The following is a 7,054-nucleotide window of genomic DNA, read 5'->3' on the forward strand; positions in this document are numbered from 1 at the left end:
CAGATAGAGTGTCTTGTACATCTCATTGCTACAATGGGTCAACCTGTACTTTTTCCTTGTATCTTAAATGAAGAAATGCTGGCTTGATTTATGTTGATTCTACTTGTGTAGACACACCTAAAATCACTCACCAAGTCCAAAAGCACACAAATGAAATGCATCTTTTGTCCGTTGGTACAATTGTATTCTACATATTTATTGACAGGTTACAAATTATTCTCAAATTTTAATACATTACAAATACTTTTTCTTATTTTCGTGGCCAGGAAATGCAAGACCTCAGACAGCAATTCTCACTTTAGACTTATCACATGGGCTGGTTAAATGTTGACCTGAGCTCCAGTCTTCTGTGGACTCACTCATTACTTCGGAATTGATACTGGCTGTTGGAAAAGAGCTCAAGGAAAGATGCCGTATAACTTTATTCTTTACCAGGGTATTCTCCTGCTTTTTTGGTTGTTGAGAGTGTCTACAAGAGCAAACATTCTATGGGGAGCAAGGAGACACCATATGACCTATACTTACTGAGATTTCTGGGTGATTTGCTATCACTTGTACTGTATTTGCAAGTTGAATCTGTCAAAACCTACCAGTTATAAGAGATTAGAGAAGTGCTAAAATAAGTCTTAGAGACAAATATATCTTCAACATATTTGGTTCCAAGCATTCCGTCTAGAGCATATTCAACAAGTAGTGAAACTTGTGTTGGCTGTATCTATGCGTCTTTCTCCATGTGTGCATGTATACATGTGTATATATATATGTGTGTATTTGTATGTAGAGCAATATACATGTGTACATATATAAGGGCATATACACACATATATTCATATATAAATAAATATATATGTGCATATATTTATATATATCAGGTGTTCAGTGATTTAATCTAGACTTCCCAGCATATTGTCATTCTCACAAAGTGTACATGATAAACTGCTCTGAGGATCTGTGCTCACTTCCCCCACTTCCTTGTTTTTCATCCCTGTGAACAACTTCAGCTTACTTTCCATAGGATAGCTTTGTTTTTGTTACTTACTGATATTAAAAGAAAAAGGTTGCTTGTAAAAGGAAAAGATCTTTTAGGACGCAGGTTAAAAGTATTTTATCCATCCCAATGATTCCTATGAGGAAAATTTGTAATAGTACTAAAAGTGAAAAGGAATTCCTAGATCTGTTGTTTTGCCATTTACAATGGCAAAGAATAATATCACGTCACTCTTATAACTCTTAAAGAATGCAAGGGTAACTGATCGTCCCTATCATGTTCCCCAAATCCCAGTGGTTCCAGAAGGACAATAGTAGCTCAGCAGAAATTCTAAGTAGCAGACATGGAGCATGAAAGAGAAAGAGAGGAAATAGAGAATGAAAGAGAAATATCATAATACTGAAAGTGCATAACAGATAAACAAGAGCTGTATGAGAATATTCATACTGCTATCTTTAGACTCTACATGTACATTTGAAGGTATTTGATGTATGATAACCCATCATCACCACATTCCTCAGCACCACATAAGCAGAAAATGATGGAAGTGGTGCTGTGGCTCAAGTGGTAGCAATAGCCTTGAGATGAAGAGCTGAGGAGCAGTACACAGGACCCAGAGTTCAAGCCCCACAACCAACAGAAACAAAACCAAAACACTAAACACAAAACCGTCCCTCAATTCTGTGGCCTCAACTGTGTAAAACCACTGTTTCAGCCTAGGGCTAAGATTTATGTGTGGACATTTATCAACACTCCTGATTCAAACTCTACTTGAGAATATTTTAGTCAATATTTTGTTCTTAATTTTGCTCTTTGTAAATTCACATGCACCTATAAAAATGGTGTGGCCATCCCAGTAACAATCTCAAAGTACCTCGTAATGATGACTTATAAAAAGTTGTATTATATTACAACAAGGAAAACAATGCTGCAAATAAAGAAAACCAATAATTAAATATTAATGATTAATAAAAACCAAATACCATTGTTTCCAGTATTTGAAGTGTACTACATATTAGATTTTACTATTTTCTCATATTCCTGTACATTTAAAACTGGCTAAGATTATGATGTTCAACAAGAGTTTTATAGGCTATGAGTAGTCTTTAAATTTACCCTCTAAGATTACTATTTATGTCTCATCTCATCATCTGTATATGGTTTATATAATCATTTTTGTTCCTCGCTAACATATAAAGTAAGGAAGCCCTAAAGTTTTTACAGAAACTGTGTAGTTAACAAAGTCTTAACTCTTCACTGTTTCTTCATACAAAGACTTTGCAACTTCTCATTAGTAAACTTTCTATAAACTCTGAAATGTACATACTTAGTTGTATATGTCTGCTACCATAAATCTTAAATACTTTATAGAAAAGTTATATGACCTACCAAACAATCTTAATTTTGGCATATAAGCAAATTCCCAAAATTAAACATATTTAAAACATTAAAACTTAAAAAAGAATTTAACATTTGCTGCAGTGTTCATTATGATAGGTGCCTTGTATAGAATAATTGAATTTCTCCTCCTACACATCTGTTGAACAACAAATACCTGGAATTATTTTGTTTTAACATAACTTGAATTTAGTCTTAAATGTGTGCTTATGTAAGAAATACATGGTTCTAAAATTTCACGACAAATCTTTTGAACTTACTTTTTGTTGAATTGTCTAGTTTAAGAAAATCAATTCCACTTTATATACAAAAAATGTTCTGTGCTCAATTCAACAGCGTATACACTAAAATTGGAACAATACAGAGAAGATTAGCATGGTCCCTGTACAAGTGTGACACGCAAATTTGTGAAGCGCTCCACATTTTTACAATAACAGATGCTGGAGGGGATGTGGCAAGAAGGGAACCCTATTTCCTTTTTGGTGGGAGTGTAAACTTGTTCAATCACTTGGAAAGCAGTATGGAGGTTCCTTAAAAGATTCCTCATAGAGCTCACAAATGACCAAGCAATCCCACTTTTGGGTATTCACCTAAATAGTCAGCAACAAGAACATATTAAAATTACCAATACAATTATGTTTATTGCAGCATTATTTCCCATAGCTAAGATATGGAACCAACCAGGATGCCCCTCAGTAGATGAATGGATCAAGAAAACGTTGTGAGTTTGTGTGTGTGTGTGTGTGTGTGTGTGTGTGTGTGTGTGTGTGTGTGTGTGTGTGTGTGTGTATGGGAATTCTATCGTCCATCGGAAAGAATGACATCACCCAATTTGTTACGGAATGGAAAGACTAGGAAAAATTATATTAACTAAAATAATCCAAGTCCAAAGAAACATCAGTCACGTGGTATCCCTTATTGTCAATAATTAATATATGTCGTGGATAAGCAGAAAAGGTCAAAAGCTATGTGCATGTGAATAGATAAGGTGATGTTAAGCTTAATGAACCCCAAGATAGGGACTCAAGTGGTTTTTTTCTTGCTGTTGTTTCTAAAGTATTTATAATGTACGATGTGATTTTTTTTGTTTTTTATATGGTCCTCCCACACAGAAATAAACTTTTTTTTTTTGGGTCCAGTCGTGGGGCCTGAACTCTGGGCCTGAGCGCTGTCCCTCAGCTCTTCAGCTCAAGGCTAGTGCTCTACCACTTCAGCCACAGTGCCACTTCTGGCTTTTTTTTCATAGGTGGTGCTGGGAATCGAACCCAGGGCCTCAGGCATGCAAAGCAAGCGCTCGTAAGAGCCACCTTCCCAGCCCCCAAAATAAACATTTTTTACAGTCAACCTTGAAAAGCCATCTTGATAGACCATTTCTGTAAGTGGTAGCAGAATATTATTGATGGCTTTGCAAGGTTGCCAGATTGCCTCATTTTGAGATAATTAAAACAGGAATTTAGTCAGCTGTTTTTTTTTTTTTTATCATTAGGACAAAAACCCATTGACTCTAGTCCAGGTGATCACTGTGGCCCAGAGAAGCTAATACATTCACTAGTAATCCTAGACCTCTAAAAACAAAACAAAACAAACAAGTAAAAATCTCTGGTAAGCAAGGCCAGTCAAGGCTCCTATCACAGCCTACATGAAGTCAGGCAAAATACTGAAGCTGGGAGTCATTTAGCTGATAACTAATATATTTTTTATGAGGCAGACTGAAATAAAAGACTCCTGAGAGAGGGTAGGAAAGACTGATCAGAGGGACTAAAATTGGTCACACAAAGATTGGAAAATAGAATTCCTTATAAAACAAATAAATCATAGAAAGCCTGTGCACGCGAGAACAACACAGAAGACCAATTCCAGAAATGCACATTTTCTTAGAGGTCACCTTAATGAATTATCAATTGAAATTTTTGAAATTTAAATATTTGACCCAAGTGGAAGAAGGACAATTGCTCAAGAGAAAGAAAAAGTCATCACTCTGTTAGGAGGTCCAATATCACATTAAGAAGTAATCAAGCACAGATTTGTAATAAAAAGAGAAAACAATTATTCGAAATGAGGGTTTCATTTGTTTTGATGTAAATGTTTTTGATTTAGGTGCTAGCGATTACCATACAATTGATCCAGTCCCACAGTTGAGTTGACATTGACTGCAGTATTCCCACATGAAGGAAAAGAGAAAATTTACAAATGTCAGATCAAATGAGTTGAGGATGAAGTGTTTTAATAGTAATATATGAGGTTTAGACACAGGTGAAGAGGTGGATTTTCTTTTATAAAAATCCCCCATTTTTAGCCTGGTGACAGTGGCTCACAGCTGTAATCTTAGCTACTCAGGAAGCTAAGATCTGAGGACTGCTGTTCAAAGCCAACTTTGGCAGGAAAGTCCCTGAGACTCATCTCCATTTAACCACCAGAAAACCAGAAGTGGCAATGTGGTTCAAAAGGTAGAGCATTCACCTTGAGTTGAAGAGCTCAGGGACAGTGCCCAAGCCCAGACTTCAAGCCCCTCGACCACCACCACCAACAACAAAAGTCTCCCTTTTCTTGGACTGCCTACCGCTTTTCCTAACATTCAACAAAGAAGACATTTTATTACCCACTACAGGTAAGTCCTTTTCTAGCTGTTGCAAATAGAAAGATTTTGTATCTTATGTCAAAAGGTTCATATTTGAGGAAACAAATACAAGCAGTGGTAACTTTTTTTCCAGTCCTTGAACTCGGGACCTGGGCCCTGAACATTGTTATACTGGTAGCTTTAATGTGAGCTTGTTTGTTATTTATTGGATTACTGTCCATGACAGGAATTACTGGGTCATAAGGGAGATCTGTTTAGTCTTTCACATAAAGTCCGTACTGCACTTCGGAATGGTTGAACAAATTTAATTTCCCACCAACAGTGTAATAGAGTTCCCATTTGGCTACATCCACCTTAGCATTTGCTATTGTCAGTTTTCTTGATAATGGCAATTCAAACTGGAGGAAGAATCTCTCTTGTAGATTTGTAGGTACCTTCTAGCTACCATGAATGAATGAATATATGAAACCTATATTGCTCGAGTGTGCATTCCTTTCTCTTAGTATAATGTTCCCAAGCCTTTGATCTTCCTTAAGACTGGTGAACAGTCATCCTTTCTGATGGGTGAATAGAATTCCAGTGTGTGTGTGTGTGTGTGTAAGATGACTATAGGCCTATGAGTTCATTTCTAAGTCTTCCTTTCAACTGTAATTTTGTAATTCAATAATAAATTTGGATTGCTTTCTTTATTACATTGAAGAATATTGTAGGGATGTTGATGGGTATTGCATTGCCAATTGTTTGGGGGCAGTATTGCAGTTTTCACAATGTTATTTCTTCCAACCAGAAGCATGGAAAGACTTTCCATTTCCTTGAATCTCCTTCAATTTCGCTTTTAGGCCTTTAAAGTTTTCACAATAGAGGTCCTTCACGTTTTCGTTAAATTAATTAATTCCTAGTTTTATTGTTGTTTTGTTTTGCTTAGATTTGATTTGATTTTGAGGCTAATATATATGAGGTTGTTTTTTGGGTTTCAGCCTGGATCTTCCCATTGTTGGTAACACAGGAAAACTATTGATTCTTGTAGGTTTTATACCCTGCTACATTGCTGAAGATTAGCATCACTTTTACTAACTTTTTTTGGGGGGGAAGCTATAGGGTCCTTTATATAAAGTATCATTTCATCTGTGAAAGGGAATAGTTTTACTCCTTTCATATTTGGATCCCTTTTATATTTTATATTTAAATATTTTATATTTATATATTTTTATATTTATATATTACCTATTGTCCTTGCTAGAAAGTCCACTACTATATTGAAGAGTAGTAGAAAGAGTGGACATCCTTTTCTCATTCCTGATTTTAATGTCTTCATGCCTCCATCGTTAGGTACATGCTTATTTTCTCTTTGTCGTATACATACTCTGTATTATATTGAGGAAAGTTCCATGAGTTCATAGCTTCTCAGACCTTTCAATCATAAAGGGGTATTGGAGTTTGTTAAAAGCTATTTCTACATCCATATAAACAATCATGTGGTTCTTGTCCTTGCTTATGCTGATGGTGTGTGTTATGTTTATTGACAAGTATATTGAATCCAGCTGTATCCTAGGATGAATACTGTTTGATCATAGCATGTTTTTTTTGTTAATTGTTGAAGTTGGTTGGTGAGAATTGTATTGAGAAGTTATGCATCAATGCTTATCAAAGAGCTGGGTTCATAGTTCTCTTTCTTTGATGAGTCCCTAGCTGATTTGAGGAAGAGTCTAATTCTAGCTTCATAGATTATGTTTGATAATTCCATTTCCCTTTCTATTCCATTGAAGAGTTAGACCTGAGTATTGTAAGTTCTTTGCAGGCCTTAATTTCATGGTAAATCTATTGAGTCCTAGATTTTTCTGTTATGAGAAATTGTTTATTGACATTTCATTTTCATTACTTCTTATGTATCACTTCTTGGTTCAGTTCGAGTATAGGAAAGCATCAATTACTCCAGGATTCTCCAGGTGATTGGTATATGGTTTTCAAAGTACTCTCTTAAAACATTCACAATTTTGCTAATTTATGTTATGATGTCTCATTTTTTCTCTAATTTTATCTATTTGAGTGAATTCTCTTAGGAGCTCTTAGGAGCTGTGCCTCATCTACTC

The 7,054-nt window shown here is 35.5% G+C and overlaps 1 non-coding gene across 1 annotated transcript; it reads left to right on the forward strand.

Moving 5' to 3' along the window:
- Positions 1-2,706: 2,706 nt before the first annotated feature.
- On the forward strand, positions 2,707-2,813 carry LOC122099437. The gene has a single exon (XR_006145918.1). It is a non-coding gene; the product is annotated as a U6 spliceosomal RNA (small nuclear RNA).
- Positions 2,814-7,054: the final 4,241 nt, after the last annotated feature.

The sequence above is a fragment of the Dipodomys spectabilis genome, unplaced genomic scaffold (genome assembly GCF_019054845.1).
Source record: "Dipodomys spectabilis isolate Male_0828 unplaced genomic scaffold, ASM1905484v1 ptg000514l, whole genome shotgun sequence".
Lineage (NCBI taxonomy): Eukaryota > Metazoa > Chordata > Mammalia > Rodentia > Heteromyidae > Dipodomys > Dipodomys spectabilis.